Source organism: Bubalus kerabau, chromosome 4, assembly GCF_029407905.1.
Source record: "Bubalus kerabau isolate K-KA32 ecotype Philippines breed swamp buffalo chromosome 4, PCC_UOA_SB_1v2, whole genome shotgun sequence".
NCBI lineage: Eukaryota > Metazoa > Chordata > Mammalia > Artiodactyla > Bovidae > Bubalus > Bubalus kerabau.
Genome location: NC_073627.1, coordinates 93,302,276 through 93,320,828, shown reverse-complemented (window position 1 = coordinate 93,320,828; position 18,553 = coordinate 93,302,276). Strand labels below are relative to the sequence as shown.

The 18,553-nt window shown below is 39.6% G+C and overlaps 1 protein-coding gene across 24 annotated transcripts in view; it reads right to left on the bottom strand.

Moving 5' to 3' along the window:
• The window catches only part of BNC2 (basonuclin zinc finger protein 2), a 486,409-nt gene that overhangs the window by 153,169 nt on the left and 314,687 nt on the right, over positions 1-18,553 (bottom strand). The window contains exon 4 of one of the 24 annotated variants that reach the window (XR_008713500.1): positions 15,923-16,481. The exons of the other annotated variants lie outside the window; for them this stretch is intronic. The gene's annotated coding sequence lies outside the window, so the exon portion shown is untranslated. Of the gene's footprint in view, positions 1-15,922; positions 16,482-18,553 lie in introns of those variants that run through there. 24 annotated transcript variants of the gene reach the window in all.

Genomic DNA, 18,553 nt, shown 5'->3' with positions numbered 1-18,553 from the left:
CCTGATTTGACCATAAGCACTGGTGGAAATTTTCATCAATTATGATAGCTAAATCAGCAGTAATAAAAGTATCTCCTTTAAAAAAAAATATATTGCAGAAGTCATTTGAATAACATAGTATTTTTATTTTCTCAATCTTTTTCGTGTATACAATAATAAATGATATGCCTCTAAATGAAACATTCATGGCTAAATTTATAAACAGGCATTCATCATGTCTTGTTAGTGCAGAAATTGAGAAAGTAAATGACTAACAACATCTGAGTAATAAGGTGGATGACTTGCATTTCTTCCCTCTTAACAAAACGAACTGATCACTCTGTAATTGTTGGCACATTATCTGAAATGATTCCTAACAACTGAATGCCGATGTTATAGTTTCCAGTCGCACCTACTCATGTGAACAGGTGGCCAAGCACTTAGATCTGCAAAAATGGGGAAGGAAACGAGAGTGTACATTTTCTCTTTCTTCCAATAAGATCCATTCATTTACTGACACATGAACTAATCCAGGAAGAAAACAATTCATTGCCCTATCCATTTTACTGACAGATGCATTTCTGACAAAAACTCACTTCACATTTAATAAGTTAGGAAAATTTGTAACATTTATATTACTTTGATCGTATTCCTCTTCATGATCAAAAGTAAACAATAAAATTTCCACTTATAGATATATTATCTTATTTTCTTAATTCTCCCTGCAGGCATGCATGATAAAAGACTTTCCAATGAACATATGATTTCATTTTTGGTAATGTTATTTGGAGACGGTGAACTGGAAACAAGAGTTAAGGAGAAAAAATAATGACTTAGAGCAATGACTTAAAGTTCCCGATATTTAAAGAGTGCTCATTGTCCTCCAGACTGAGAACAGAGTTTCTAAAGCCAGACACCAAGGGTTCAAATGCTAGCTGTGCCACCAACTTGCTTATGACCTTGGCAAGTTACTTAATGTACGAAAATATTAGGATGGCTTTTTCTTTTCAAAATTCTTTTGGGGGCAAGCAAGCCAACAGCATGGAGACCGCTACCACAGTACAAGGGGAAAGAAAAGGAGAACAAAGAATCGAGACCAAGCTAACAAGTATGGGGAAGAAAACAGATGCTTGGAGTGAAGATGAGTCAGAGTTACAGGATGACTGAGATTTTTGAATCTGGAGGGTCTGGACGGGAAATCAACTAAGATGCCTGGGACCCATCAGGATTCCAGAGGCACCACCTCTCCAGCTGTCCACCTGTGATCATCTGCCTCTGGCAACCCAACTACTCCTGCACTACACAGGCCATCCCTAACCTGTAAGTTGAGTTCACCCAAGCTCTGTACCCTAAACTCCAAACATGTCCTTGACCCCTTTACTGTGAAAGGGAAGCCTAAGAAACTCTGCCAAAATGCTTAAAAAAAATCAAACCTTTCCTGTTACATTTTTTTTTAATGAAGATGTCACAGATGCTCAATGAAAAAATATCAATTCAAGAAAAACAAGCAGAAGACAACATACATAACCCCACCACCAAAGGCACTATTCACCTACACATTGATGTAGCTGTATGTATTTTCTTCAATCCATAATTCTATATTGTTGTTGTTGTTCAGTCTTTCAGTTGCATCTGACTCTTTGCGACCCCATGGACTGCAGCACACCAGGCTTCCCTGTCCCTCACCATCTCCTAGAGTTTGCTCCAACTCATGTCCGTCTACTAGGTGATGCCATCCAACCATCTCCTCCCACCTTCAATCTTTCCCAGCATCAGGGTCTTTTCCAACGAGTCAGTTATTTGCATCAGGTAGCCAAAGTATTGGAGTTTCAACTTCAGCATCACTCCTTCCAATGAATGTTCAGGACTGATTTCTTTAGGATTGACTGGTTTGATCTCCTTGCAGTCCAAGGGACTCTCAAGAGCCTTCTCTAACACCACAGTTCAAAATCCGTTGGCACTCAGCCTTCTTTATGGTCCAACCATGTAATTCTATACAGTTGAGGTTATGCTAGAGTTAAAAATTTCTATTTTGCTGTTGCTTTTCCATTGACCTTTACATATCATGAACATTCAAAATGAGTGACTGTGAATGTTTCCACTGCAGCTCCCCTGGATCTATCCCGCCTCTCTGGACTAACCTCTACCACTGCAGTACAGACTTTTAGACTCTCCTAAGTCCACTGGTGAAAGTGACTCCTGGCTGGTCTGGTGTGGTGTGGCCTGCCTCTGTTCTCTCTGGCCTAACACAGAAAGAACAGTCAGTTTTCAAGTCAGTCTTCTCAAAAGAGATGTTTTACTCTTTATACTTCTCTGAAAACAGTGCTACAGCTGCTGCTGCTAAGTCGCTTCAGTCGTGTCCGACTCTGTGCGACCCCAGACGGCAGCCCACCAGGCTCCCCCGTCCCTGGGATTCTCCAGGCAAGAACACTGGAGTGGGTTGCCATTTCCTTCTCCAGTGCATGAAAGGGAAAAGTGAAAGTGAAGTCGCTCAGTCGTGTCCAACTCTTCGGGACCCCATGGACTGCAGCCTACCAGGCTCCTCGCTCCATGGCAGTTTCCAGGCAAGAGTACTGGAGTGGGGTGCCATTAAAAGGTAATTATGGCAGTTTAAGAAGTGAGGTGGGGCTGCTAGCTGATCAGGCACTGACTGAAGTTGCATAATTTATTCCCTTTCCTACAACTTCAAGTATTATTTGGGGGCATCCAATGGATTTCTAGGTAAAATCAGTATGAGATCTACTGATATTAAAGAAAACAAGCTTAATATCAAGGTGCAGAGACTGGATCGTAATGAACAGACATTATGAGAATCATAGAACAGATCACTAAGTTTGTGATCCACGTGCTAGATTTAGGGTCTCCTAGCTATAGGAAAAGATACAGTAGAGCCAGTCCTCCTCCATATCGATGGGTACTGATCCATGGACTCAATCAACCATGGATGGAAAATATCCACATACAAAATATTCCATAAATTTCCAAAAAGCAAAACCTGAATTTTCGATACTCTGAGACTACTTACACCTTACACAGCATTTACATTACACTTACAATGATTTACAGAGCATTTACATTGCATTAGGTATTACAAGATGATGAAAATATATGGCAGATTTGGGAGGACGTGCATAGGTTATATGAGTGACTTCACTTTCACCGACTGAGTGACTTCACTTTGACTTTTCACTTTCATGCATTGGAGAAGAAATGGCAACCCACTCCAATGTTCTTGCCTGGAGAATCCCAGGGATGAGGGAGCCTTGGTGGGCTGCTGTCTATGGGCTGCACGGAGTCAGACATGATTGAAGCGACTTAGCAGCAGCAGCAGCATAGGTTATATACAAATACTACAGCATTTTATATACGGGACTTGAGTATCTATGGATTTTGATATCTGTACAGGTCCTGGAACCAAATCCCTTTGGATACCAAGGACAAGTGTACAGACTTTGAAAGGGTGTCAAAGAACAGCCAACACAATAATATTATAAGAGCATCTACAAAGAAAGACTATTTTTCTTTTGTAAAAGGTTTGGAGGAAAAGAGAAAAAGCAAACAGGTAAATTAACCTCTTTTTAGTATACAGAATTTTTTTGGGAAAAAGAATAGGGTTTAACCGCACAGTATGGATGTATGTGTGTGCTAAGTTGCTTCAGTTGCGTCCGACTCCTTGCGACCCTAAGGACCATAGCCTGCCAGGCTCCTCTGTCCATGGGGTTCAATAGGCATTCTAGTTAAAAAGAATGGGAAATTCATAGTATAAGAGCTTCTTAAACTGTGAATTAGGTTACTGAGGAAACATAATTTACCTGGATTTCTTTAAAATGCCCGAAACAGAAGTTTAAACTGGTAATTTTCTGGCTATAAGACAAAGGAAAAATTAAGGCCTGGATATAATTTCAATAAACACTTCGATAGAATCCATAGCTTTTCAAAGGAAAGTGGTGGCTAAGCCACAAGACACATGAGTCAGTGTGAAGAAAACTCATTTCTGACAAGAACAGAATCACTGTAAGGACAACAGCCAGCATATTTGTGGTTCATTAATGGAGGTATGTAATGTAAATGTAAAATGTAATGCAAAATATGTAATAAATGTGAAGCAATATATACTTTTAACTACATTGCTAACTTAAAGAACAAAGAAATGCCCTTTATAAAATTCAGTTTTCAAATGTATAAAATACTACTGGTAGTGTGTGAGGGGTGGTTATAAAAGAACTTGAATCTATCAAATGAAATGTGAATAACTATTTTTTTATTTCAATTTTTAATAACAGGAATTACTCCCCAAACCTTCAAATAAATTAAAATAAATGTAAACCTGTAATTCTACAGACTTCACTTCCAATATTTTCTGTGAAGGTCATAGAAATAAGAACATATTCAGATACTTTTTTTTCCTTAATGTTGGAGTATAAAAGTGCTTTTCACTGATCCTAGAAAATTGGCTCTCAGTGATAGTTTATAGTTCTTAGTTTTCCACAACTTTTTTTAAACATAACTTTCTTTAAAAGCCAAATTCAAGTGACTTAGGTGGTTTCCACAGGAATATGCTCTAACACTCCAGGCCCTGATGTCCAGTAGACTCCACCAAATAGCTGCTCGGGCACGGTGGTGTGAAGCTCATAGCCATTCAATACAATGAAAACCGAGCCAAAGGGAATGGTTTTTCAAAGCCACCTACTTCGCAGAGTAAGACAATTAAAAATTTGTATGAAAACAGTCTAAAAGAAAGCCTTCTATTTTACTAATTTCCAGTCCTGTCCTGGATATTTTTAAAATTTCAAATACTAATTTGAAGCAATTTTACAAGTGGAAAAAAATTAAAGAAGCCTTATTCTTTGATTTTGGGAGAAAGCCAAGTGAGCCCTAAATTGCAAAGCTAATTGTTTTGAGAACTCCAGTCTCTTGCCCCAACTCCCCTTAGGATCCAAATTATAATAGCATCAAGTGGTCAGCTTTTAGGAGCTCTGGGTCCTAGAATACTATTTTAATCTCTAAGAGGTTAACATTTCAATGTGTCTTTAAAGGGCTGTTTTATGGAATTCTTTCCACAATTACTTTAAGAGTCAAATAAAAACAGCTGTTCGCAACGGAATTTTATTAGGGCAATTTCTGGGGTCAGATTTTTTAAGTTTTGATTACTTATAATCAGAATATTGTTCCCTTTCCTACTTCAAGTACCCAGACCATAACCTCTGAATTTATGAGGGTGGGTGGCTCTTCATTGTTGCTAATATGACCAATAATTTCCAAGTATACCACACTTTATAATATGCACACTATACCCAATATAATGATATGTCATTTCAATGTAGCTAGCCCATGAACTTCTACAGGTTTAATGGGGTTTTGCGTATTTAGAATTTCATCATAAAGGGGCCCTTTGGAATCATTAGAACATCAATCCTTTCCCATTATAAGACTCAGCTTTCTTACTAGGCAAGAGCATCAGCGTGCAAGGCAAAGGCTTAACCTACCATAGGTTGTGAGCCAGTTCCCAGTCATAGTTGTCACCCCGGAAGAGAACAGTAACAAATGGCAACGATGACGGATTAAAAACTTTTCAGTGAGTCAGGTGATCGATGAGGAAGGTGGACCATGACCGTTACTAAGAGAAAAACTCCTTATGACCTGAAGTAATATTTAGATCTGCACGTTTTACCCACTACTTTGGGGGGACAGAAGTGTGCAACCTGGGAGCAAATTAAGCATAAAATAACTCATGTTCCCTTTAAGTCACAACTTGCTAACTGTCAAAGTTGAATTAATTAGGATATTTAATATCAAAGAGAGAGAAGTCTTGCTTTTAGAATTTTTTTTTTAAGGAAAGAAGAAAAGGAATGATATGGAGCTGAAAGAGTTGATCCCCAAGCCTGGTGATAAAAACTGTCAGTCCTTATATGTGAAAGGCTTATTTTTTTTACTTGAACAAATAGTGTGTCAGTGTTTTTAAGTCAAAAGAAGAAAAAAAAAAAAAAGACACTTCTACTGAGCCACCATAAACCCTGATTACATTACTATACCCTGTATGTCTTATGTGAAGAGTCCTTGATCTTTTTTTTTTTTTCTCTTAATACATGAGGGATAAGTAGATGAATACTCTTATGGTCCATTAGGAAAGTGAACCTACCCTGCAGGGAGCAAAGGGGGACAGAAGGAGTTCCAATGAGCCCCAACTGTCCTACAGATTTTAATTGCTCCCTATCTGACATGCAGCTTTGGGTGTATATGGATATGCACACACACACACACACACACACACACACACACACACACACACACTCTCAATTAGTCCAGGGTAGAATTTGAGCTCCACTTGAGACTATATAGGTAATATTTCAAACTGATTGGCATTTCCCCCCCTGTGGCCTTATGAATAATACAGTCCTCACAACAGACTTTGGAAATCATTAAAGTCTGACTGAGGCACACGCAGAAGTAGACTGTCAACGCTTGCTCTCTCGGCTAGGAGACTAAACAGATCCTCGGTTGTACTTCTCTTCCTTCTTCCTTTTCCTTTCAAGGCCCACTTTTGGGGGTATGTCTCTCCTCATCTGCATCTCCATGAATAGGTGGTTAAGCGGAAAGAGGAAATGCAATCTGCAAGCTTGACAGTAAGTCTAGGAAGACATCAAATAACTGAATCTACCTGCTGCGATCAGGTTTGGGGATTATTATTATTATTATTATTTATTCCTTCTGTTGTGCTATCCAGTCTCTAGTTACCAAGGAGAGCTGAGAGCTGACTACACAAAACCCTGCTTTATAGAATTCACAGATCAATGAATTAAATGCACACTGACTACAAAACATATCCCCTTTAAAAGTAATACCTTGTTTGCTGAATATCCTTCTATTCAACAAACAAAAAAATGAATCCTGTAAGAGAATAATCACCCTACTCCCAATTTATTAACCTTAAAGACTTAATTTTCCTGAAGTAGCATAGATCTGTATCAGAAACTTCATTATGGAAATATTGCAAAAGCAAGTCATATTTATTTTCGATAGAATATGGGCTTTAAATTCTACCACAGCAGTGAAGAAGTATTTCAAAACCTAGAGAGAACAGTAATACAAAAGCCAGCACTTGGTAGAAAACACCTAAAAGAAAGAAATGATTATATTCAGTCTTTTCTTTTTAATGAACGTCACCTTTGTGTCACAAGTATTTTTCCTTCCCTCTCCCAGTAAGTCAGTCTGAAATCTCACTCTAAATCTATAATCAATCTCTCTTTCCCCCACTGTAATCCCTTGAAACTCTGGGCTATCACACACACTTTTGACACTGACGTGTGTTTTCTTCTGGATTGCTGGATTTGCTTAATGCATATATCAAGTATCAAACTGCTTTGCATCAGTGACTGGCGGGATAAAAGACCTCTCTATAAAGATTTGCTCATAAAAAAGGGCTAAGAAGGCTGTCTTAGGAAAAGGCTAAACTAACCAATTTTTAAATGCATGAGCAGAAAATGTTAAGGACTAAAGCAATGCTTGCTGATTTTTTCACTAATATCATCGATGTATGACTGAGCAGAGAGGAAGGCCTTAAAAGTTTCCATCCCATTTGCTATCAGTTGGTTCTTTGACACCTGAGTTATCAACAAGGCAAAAGAGCATTCAGAGTTTAAGCCACTTGCAAAGTGAAACTATTTTCTACCATCACAAATACTTCATGGAGACCAACTTTTGAGAAAAAGAAGTCTCCTGAAATGACATGAACAAAGAAACGGGGGAGATATTGGTTAGCCCAGTGAATTCTGGTTACCAATTTCATAATAATGACTCTAATGTCTAATTAGAAGACAAGGTCTATTCATCAGGATCAACAGGCACACTGTTTTTGAAGATCCAAAATTTCAAGTGTAACCATTGTTCCTGTAGATATTTCACTGTATTTAAAAACCAGTAATAGAAAACACTTGCCAAGTTTATTTAGTCTCTGACTGAGGCACACATATGTGATCTAATTTACAGCTTGCACATACAGATGTTCACACTTAGTAAAAGGGCTTCTTAATAGCTTTTTTTAATTAAAAGTGTGTTGATAATAGGTGTTTTAAACATATCCAAACAACAAAGCTGAGCTGACAAATGCCTGTCTTCATGTCTCACATCGAGGCAAGATTTTATGAGAGAAACGACTATGATTCAGTCACATGTCTATAGGATAAATGTTAAACCCCCCCCCCCCCCAAACCTCCAAATGAAATCTTTCATTAATTTTTTTCTCTATGATCTGTTTCCAAGTCGAAAATGTTAGATTGCTACTAGGTTTATGTAGCCGAAAGCAGAACCACACAGCCGTTGCTGGCTGCCTGCAGTTTTTTTCCCCTTGCAAAACTTTGAACCCCATCCAGCTTTGACACACTGCCTCTTCAGTTAATAACTATCAAGTTTCCCCTTGTCTCCTGTCTACTTTTCTTTGAGGCAATTGCGCACTCAGCACCCCGAGATAATAACACACATCTATAAGATAAAAGCAATGGCATTAATGTAATTGTCTGCCTCTCTCTCTTTAGCCTAATCTTTTTTTCCTTCAGTTTTGACTGCCTATGTGACACCTGTTTTTGTCTCCTCTGATCCCACGACAGGTTTTCCGCTGACAAGGTTTTTGCCTGACAGAGATTCTGCAGACAAGAGCATAATAAAATATGAAGAACTGCTTGTCAGAGTTTCTGCCAATGCTCATATGAAATAAAGGAAAAAAATGACTTTTTTTTTTTTTTGATAAGGGGCCCTGTGACGGTCGCTTTTGGCCCGTCAGGAAAAAGACCTCCCTGGCCAGATTCTCCAAGCCAAACAGGTGTTTTCTTTTATGTGAGAGGTTGATTTGTTTTTTAATTTTTACTGATAGTGGAAAACATGAACAGCCAAAAGCGGGGGAGGGGAGAATTTCTTACCCTCAGATTTTTGCAGGCAAAGGAGTATTGAAGAGCTACTAAATAAAAAGTGAAAAATATTTAGCTCAAGACAGATCTTCCTAATAAAACAAAAATGCCAATATCTGTTAATGATCAAGCAAATTTAACTTCTCTAAAATTTTCTTCTTGGTTGGGTAGGCTACTGAAACCTTCCACCTAACTTTCACTTGTTTTGTTGCTTGAAGACGCACAGAGGAACAAAGACGAAAACAAGAGTAAGGACTGATAAAGAAACACAAAAACAGAACTACAGGCAGGGTGGGGTGGTTTGCAGGCTGTGCTTGAGGCTGCTGGGAAAGAAACTGGCAATCAGAAATCAGAGACTTTCAGGTACATGCAGGAGATTCCCATAATCCTTCCTGCCATGTGCTACCTCACTCCCTCATGTTGGGGATGCTACAGTGAGTTATCAGCACCCAGAGATGAAGAAGTGTTTTTCCTGAGGTCCCAAGCTAGTGGGAGGGGTTGGTATTATAGAAACTACCCTTCTGGTCTCAGTGAAATATACTGATACTATACCGACCTGATGCCTTCTAACTGTGGTGCTAGAGGAGACTCCTGAGAGTTTCCTGGACAGCAAGGAGATCAATCCAGTCAATCTGAAGGGAAATCAAGCCTGAATACTCACTGGAAGGACTGATGCTGAAGCCGAAGCTCCAGTGTTTTGGTCATCTGCTGTGAACAGCCGGCTCATTGGAAAAGTCCCTGATGTGGAGAAAGATTGAGGGCAGAAGGAGAAGAGTGTGTAAGAGGATGAGATGGCTGGATGGCATCTCCGATGCAATGGACATGAACTTGGGCGGACTTCGGGAGATGATGAGAGACAAGGAGGCCTGGTATACTGCAGTCCATGGGGTCACAAAGAGTCGCACATGACTGGGCGACTGAACACCAACAACAATACAGAAGGAAAGACTTAATTGCTTCTGGGGGCAAGGAGGTCCAGCTGCCCTGATGACCAGGGCAGAGGAAAGCGCAACCATCAACAGCACAGCACGTGTGAAAGCACAAAGGACTGAGTGAAGGAAGGACAGGAGCCGGGATCGGGGATGTTAGGATTCTCACACCGATTTTAACTTCTCTACCAGCAAACCAGGTTAATCAAACACATGATCTCACACTGAGATCCACAACAGCCATGCCTAACAGAAACAATTCAAGTCACATATGTAATTTTACATCTCTCTCAGGGCTCAGTTGCTTCAGTCGTGTCTGACTCTTCACAACCTTATGGACTGTAGGCTGCCAGGCTCCTCTGTCCATGGGATTCCCCAAGCAAGAATACTGGAATGGGTTGCCATTTCCTTCTCCAAAGGATCTTTCTGAACCAGGGATCGAACCCATGTCTCGTACGTATCCTACACCGGCACGTGGCTTCTTTACCACTAGTGCCACCTGGGAAGCCAATCTCATTTAAAAAGCAAAAAACGAACAATGAAACTAATTTTTCAAAAATATTTTCTGTTTAGCCCAATACATAAAATATTTCACCAATATGTAGACCACTTACTTAACTTATATGCAGAGTATATCGTGCAAAATGCCGGGCTGGATGAAGCACAAGCTGGAATCAAGACTGCCGGGAGAAATATCAGATATGCAAATGACACCACCCTTATGGCAGAAATTGAAGAGGAACTGAAGAGCCTTTTGATGAAGGTGAAAGATTGAGAGTGAAAAAGCTGGCTTAAAACTCAACATTCAGAAAAAATAAGATCATGGCATCTGGTCCCATCACTTCATGGCAAACAGATGGAGAAACAGTGGAAAAAGTGGCAGACTTTATATTTTAGGGCTCCAAAATCACTGCAGATGGTGACTGCAGCCATGAAATGAAAAGATGCTTGCTCCTTAGAAGAAAAGCTGTGACAAACCTGGACAGCATATTAAAAAGCAGAGACATTACTTTGCCAAAAATAGTCCATATAATCAAAGCTGTGATTTTTCCAGTAGTCATGCATGCATCTCAGAGTTGGACCATAAAGAAGGCTGAATGCCAAAGAGTTGATGCTTTTGAAATGTGGTGTTGGAAAAGACTCTTGGGAGTCCCTTGGACTGCAAGGAGATCAAACCAGTGAGTTCTAAAGGAAATCAATCCTGAATAATCATTGGAAGGACTGATGCTGAAGCTGAAGCGCCAATCCTTTGGCCACCTGATGTGAAGAGACGACTCATTATAAAAGACCCTGATGCTGGGAAAGATTGAAGGCAAGAGGAGAAGGAGACGACAGAGGATGAACTGGTTAGATGTCATCATGGACGCAATCGGACATGAGTTTGAGCGAGCTCTGGGAGATGGTGAAGGACAAGGAAGCCTGGTGTGCTGCAGTCCATGCGGTTGCAAAGAGTCAGACACAACTGAGCGACTGAACATTAACAACAAGTAAACCACATAAAAACCATTTTCATTGAGCTATTTTACATTCTTGTTTTCTAAGATTAAATCTCTAAATTTCAGTGTACACTTTATATTTACAGCATACCTCAGTTGGGACTAACCACATCTCAAGTGCTCAGTTTGAAAATAGTGGCTTCCCTTTTGGACACCCAGGTCTAGTGTTGCCTTGTGTTCCTTGGCCAATCGAACTTAAGGCCCCAAAAAGCTCTTCTTTCAATTAAATGTGTTTGCACTTGATTTTGTAGGATCACCTGACCATACAAGCAGGCTGAGAGATCTTGAGGCCAAAGGAGGGATTTTATTGTGTATCAAAGAACACAGTCTGGATTTGGAACCAGTCTGTTCCATGTCTAGTTCTAACTGTTGCTTCCTGACCTGTATTGTATAGAAAATATTTAAAAGGATTACGACCATAACTGGATAGATTTGTAAGCAATCTTTTGAGAAGCCTAGTAGTAAGTTTCCTCTCCCCTAAAGGAGATCAGTCCTGGGTGTTCACTGGAAGGACTGATGTTGAAGCTGAAACTCTAATACTTTGGCCACCTGATGTGAAGAGCTGACTCATTTGAAAAGGCCCTGATGCTGGGAAAGATTGAGGGCAGGAGGAGAAGGGGATGACAGAGGATGAGATGGTTGGATGGCATCACTGACTCAATGGATGTGAGTTTGGGTAAACTCCAGCAGTTGGTGATTGACAGGGAGGACTGGTGTGCTGCGGTCCATGGGGTCACAAAAAGTCGGACACGACTGGGCGACTGAACTGAACTGATACAATACCTCGGGCTTCCCTGGTGGCTTGGTGGTAAAGAATCTGCCTGCCAATGCAGGAAGGTGGGTTCAATCCCTGGGTCGGGAAGATTCCCTGCAGAAGGAAATGGCAACCCACTCTAGTATCCTTTTGTCCAGGAAATCCCATGGACAGAGGAGCCCAGTGGGCTGTAAGTCCAGGGGATCGCAAAGAGTCAGACATGACTTAGCAACTAAACAACAACAAATACAACACTTAGGGTATATGCTCACTAATGACAGATTAACTCAAGCTTCTGAAGAGTTACAGATTTCTACCCTCCTGAAAGGCAAACCCTGGTGAGGAAAGAGTGGTACAGACAACATTTTATGCCTCCCAGAATACAAGTCAGAATTTCTCTAAACACCACAGGTATCTCATCCAGTGATTTTACTATTCAAGTGCAGGGCTGAGGGATGGAGGATGGGTATGGGGATGGGGATCCACACTTAGAAGAAGTCCTCACTATGACACAATAGGAGGAGGAAGAACAGTTGAGAGTTTTGCTGAGGCATCCTGGATTCTTATGACCCAGAAGCATCTCCTCATTATCTGAACAGAGCATCCTGAGTAAAATGAGAGGAGCTGAGTATGTTTCATTTATAACCCCTTCAATTTGTGTTCTGCTTAACCTGCTGAACTCCAGTTAATTAAGATGTTCCTATAAACAATTAAGCTTCCTGTAGGATCGTTAGCAAGATATAAAAATTTATGATGTAATAAAGTGCAATAAAATGATAAAGTGGTTAGCCCATCAAAGCACTTCACATGCAAGAATACAGGTATGAAAATAGGCCAAAGTAGCCTTTCATCCTGCCTAAAATTCATTTCCTTCTGGTTTTTGGATTTTCAACAAATAAGCAATTCTATAGTTCAATTCAACTGATGCACAGTTCTTAAAATATGAAAAAGAAAAGTGTTTCAGACTTCTATTCAAGTAAGGGCTCACATGACATTTTAGGAGAAATGGACAGTATGAAGCTAAATTGGATTTGCTGGGGAATACAAGATCTCCCTGGGAAAACTAGGCCCTACAACCAAAGAAACTGATGACCTAACTCTAGCACTGGGCACCAGAGAAAACCTGCATGGGGCCCAGGAGAGTATCATTACTGTTCAGTCCACATTTTCATTTAATCCTCCTCAAAATGTCACTGTGCTATTCAGGTAGCTTCCTATTATTATCTGAGTTTACAGATGAAAAGAACTGGGGCTTACTAAATAGAGACAGAGATGGGATTCGAAAACTGGCCTGAATACACTCAACTTTTAACCCCGTCAACCACGATAAAACACCTGTTGTGTCATGAAGGTTGAAGTTTTACTTCTGTAAGAATTTAGAAACAACGAACACTTAGCAAGTAGATTATCTCATTTAATATCAGAAAGAACCCTGCAAACGAGGCACTATCATTATCCACATTTCACAGATGAGAAAACAGAGGTTATGTAACCTGGCCTGGGTCCCACTGACAGCAGGCGGTGGAGCCAGGAGCAGAACTTACACCGAGCTGCAGCTTCACCTCCTGTTGTCTTCAGGCCCACTCCCCCATTTGTGTACTTGAAGCTTCTTCAGACCCTGGGGCTCCAGCTCTGTAGCTTCAATCTCCATTTCCTTCCTGGAAAGTCCTTAGCAGGGGACCTGCACTGTACACTTTAGAGATCAGGATTTATCAGATCCACCTTATGTTTCTGTCTGAATAAAATAGAGCTAGAAAAAAACATCTGGGGAGCTAACAGGCAGAGAGCCCAGGACTTTGAAGGGGAGGCACTGTTTGTGCTGTGATTTGGAAAAAAAAAAAAAAAAGTCAGAGTTCAAAGCACTGTTCCAAAGGTGGGCAGGCTGCGACACAAATCAAAACAAGCCGTTCAGGGACGCAACAAGAATATAGTTAATGCCATGAATCAAGGAGCGAACTGTCACATTTGAGAGGGTGTCCTCCTTCTCGAGCTTATCAGCTGTGATCAGGGAGTGAAGGGGAGAAGCACAAGAGGGCACGGTGCCCTCAGGTCATGCAAAGATGGCTCATGTGCCAGGCAGGAAAGCGGCCTTGTGTTTGCTCTCTAAAATAAAAAATAAGTGGAGAGATGTTCAAGGACTTTGTCCATGGAGAGAGCATGGAGGCAGAGCTAGGAGGCACCTAAGAGCTAGTTTCCCTGAAAGAGAATCCTTCAGCTAGGCAAGCCAGGTTTCAGGGTCATCATTGGGAAAAACCAAGTCTTCTACAAAGACAAATTCTTTTAAGCAGATATTCCACTAATTCCCACCTTTTCCAAACCAGTGCACCAAGGGAAGAGAACGGTGGGGTTTCCATCCTCGTGTTTCTAAGGAAAGTCCCAGAGGCATGGCAACCTACTTCCTCCCAAAGGATCAGTTGTCACTGCCACGCTGAAGCCTGCATTTATTTCCCTGTGCTGAGGTATCAAGCTAGAACCTTTCTTACTCTTTTCATCTAATCCTAAATATCCCTCCTCAACAATTGTCTCCCAAAGCAAAATTCAGAATTCAGTCTTGCTGGGAAGGTCTTCAGCTTTTAAGAAGGAGGCCAGCACTTTGCTGGTTAGTATCTGCAAGCATTATTTTCCTTTGTCAGAGGACACTGTTTCACTCACTCTCCTCTCTTATTCTTGACAAATTTACAAATGATCATACAGAAACTGCTGCTGCGTTACTCAGAGTGAGCGTGAGGTCACAGAAGTGTCATGCGTTATTGCTTTTGATAGAAGACTTCTAAAAGGAGTTCTAGGAGTTCTAGCGAAGAACAGAGGGTGGAAAAGGAAAGCTTATACTTAGTTATACTGGCTCCTGGACTCGAGTCAGGGAGAATATTACAGAGCTACCAGTTGGGGATAAACTACTTTCACAGATGTTTAGACAATTCATAAGAAGAGCACAGACTGGGACAAATAATAAAGACATGTGACCTTTCATGGAATAAAATGAAAAATGACTGGTTTTGATCCACCCTGCTTAAATCCTTATAAAGTACCGTGCAGCCAACAAATCTGAAGCGTCCGTAAACAGAATACTGTGATCTCGTGATTCTAAATGTAGGACGGACATAATCAAAAGGTTTTTCATTACAGAAAGCTCAGAACCAATGGCCTTGATTTGGGGCTTAATTATGCAAATTAAGCCTAACTAGGGTTTTATTTTAGGTGTATACTTGCCAGATTTAGCAAAAACACAGGACCACTCAGCTAAATTTGCAAGGTATGTGTTTACACTAGAAAATTATTCACTGTTTACCTGAAATTCAAATTTAATGGGATGTCCTATATTTTCTATTTGGGTGAGTGTCTCTATAAATACCCCTGTTCTGATAAGACATATCTAGTAAAGAGTTGGGAATTCAAATTCAATGATGCCGAGAAAAAAAAAAAAAGAGAGAGAGAAATTACTTCCAGTGAATTACAAAAAAAGAAATACTTGAAATTAATGGATTATATGAATATTAAGTCTTACAGTACATTAAACCATAAAGATGGCTGGTAGATGACACTAAATTAACTTTATACTGCTTATCATTTCCTGTGGCACAGAACTGAAGAATCAAAGCATACCTGGCCCAATACTTTAGAGATGATATATGTTCAATAAACATCTCTTCACTGATGTTCAGATGACACAGGCCAAGCCTGTTCATTTTACATTAAAAATTCTGAATAGTTTCAAAATTGGCAGGAAAACAGCTGGGTTGTTGAGCTAATAATTAAAGTATTTAAAGTCAAAGTATTCTATAAAGAAAATAATGTGCACCAAGCAAGCTACTATGGGGTTCATTAAGCTATGTAGTACCTTTTTCATTTTTTTCATCAAGCCTCTTACCCTTGAAAAATTTTAACTGAACATCCCAAGAAATGGTGGATTTTTTTTTTAAAGGTAGTTTCAACAAGTGAGTTTTGTCAGAAGTAAAAATTACTGATATCACTAAGGAAAAAAAATTATAAATAAATAACCTTTCTAAAATCTGCCCACCTCTTTTATCAAATCAAATATACCCCATCAAGTTTTTATTTTAAACAATAATTTTCCAGTTGTCTTAGATGATCATTAAATGTCTGAAAATCATTTAGAATACCTTAATTGTTTAGAAATAAAATCGTCATCTAGACTATATACATTAAAACTAACTTGCAAATAATAAATACTAAGACTCATTTAGTACAGTAGCCCTCGACCTTTATGTCCCACCTCCAGTTAATCACAAAGGCAACAGGGTTTATTTGATTAGTTACACTTCTTGCTGGGAGCAGGTTCCTCAGAGGCGATTGACGATACTTTCATCAGTCTTCTTTCTACTTCATTCCATCAGCACTCTTCTTTCCATTCCCGCTTGCCCACTGCTTGGTGTATACTAGTAATACTTGCTAATTTGTAAGACTGTATAAAACAGAGGAGAAGGGGGCAGCAGAGGATGAAATGGTTGGATGGCATCACCAACTCAATGGACATGAGTTTGAGCAAACTGCAGGAGATAGTGAAGGACAGAGAAGCTTGCAGTCCATGGGATCACAAAGAGCTGGGCATGACTTAAGGACTCAACAACAACAACAATATAAAATCTTTGGCCGAGCAACTTCTCTGAGGTTCCAGTGGCTAAGAGTCTGCATTTCCAATGCTGGGGGCCCAGGTTTGATCCCTGGTCAGGAAACTACATCCAGCATGCCAGAACTAGAGATTCCAAGTACCACAACTAACCCTCAGCGCAACCAAATAGATAAATGAGTGTTTTTAAAAATTCTTTGCCTGAAGCTTCAATGCTGTGAATAGCAAACTTACTAACTTAGTATGGTGGGAAAGGGTCAAAATGCCATGTCCTAAATTTTGACCAACCCAAACATTTATGTCATCAGTAAAGAAGTCCATTACTGCTCTGACGCCGATACCTTATTCTGATAATGTTAAACCAAGAAAAATTAAACTTGGAGAAAACGTGTATTTAAAACTTTTTGCAAGACTCATTCTGGTAATTTAAAACAAATGAAAGAAAAACACAGAAAAGACAATGCAAAGAGAGAACAGAAAAAAAATACAGTTGTTAAGTGAATTAAGTAGCAGTATGCTGGAGTCCTTTAACCAAAGACTGTGAAATATGGCCGAATTAGAAAATGCCAGGTTATTATACACTGTCTGTATGGACAACCTATATCCCAAAAGAACTTGTTTTAAATAATGTTAAAAATCAATAAAGCCCTGCTTTTATTATCAAAGGGCACAAGCTGAGATTCCTTAATGGGGAAAAAGAGCAGGGAATCCTTCATTAATTCAGTGGGAAATACCTCCTGGTAGTCAAAGAATCATTTTTGGGTTCCCCCATCTCAACTCAATGGTGCTAAGATTTCAAGGAAGTAACCTGTGAAGAGCACCATGTGCAGTGAGTAATTTCAAAGTTCAGGTGTTACAGTAATGTATAGTAATTATGTATTAGTAATACATAATGATGAATTCATTATGCCTTTTGGTTTTTTAAAACATCTTAAAATTTTTGTACAGCAGCTAAAGTCACTAATTCAAGTAGGTTTAAGATACAATCTATAAAGTAAGAGTGTGTGTGTGTGAATAATAACCTATGAAATCCAAAATCTTGTGAAGAAACTGAAGATGCTGATAACAAAGATTAGCAAGACATTAATTCAAAAGAGGCCAACAAATTTCTAAAAATTCATCTTTTTTGTAAAGAACCCTTGATTTTGGCATTTAGCTATTTTTAATGGCAAATGTTAACTTTTTCTGGTACAATTACTGGTGGAGTGTGTTCAGTGCTATGGTGAAATGATTATATAAGATGTATTTTGGTAGTCTTACTGCTTGCTGTTCTATCCACTTTCACAGAAAAATCACACCATAGAAAAATAAGTCACTTTCTCCTTGTCCCACATAAAGAATAATGTCCTGAGTAAGGCAGCCAGAGAGAATGCTGTGCCTCACCTCTGAACAGAAATAAGTGAAGACATGATTTCAGGGTTTTCTGTGCAGGGGAAGAGAGTGAAGCAATTAGTTGAAATGCTAAGGGCAAAAAGAGTGGATGCTCTCATTTCATTGCCAACTCAAAAGCTAAGAGCCAAACCCTTGCTGTCATATATGTCCTACCATATGGGGGGAGAATGGGATATGTATCTGTGTGTACATATTGTGAGTTGTATACAGACATGTTGCTCTTGGGGGAAAAGAGGTCAAAGTGATAATAGAGGTGAGGAAAAGTTAGAACTGAGAAACTTCGAAATTAATATACCAGAAACACAAGATTACTAATGACACACTAGCAAAAGCCCAGTCTGATGTAACAGAAATAACCTTATTCAAGTTTGGGGGAAAAAACCACATCCCTCAGAAAATCTTAGAAACAACCAGTGGCTGTGGATAATTTATGTTGTTCAAGAAGGAAGAAATATTGCTTTTCCCTCCCCATTACACTGCTAATGTAATATGCATGTGGAAGTTAGACAGATAAA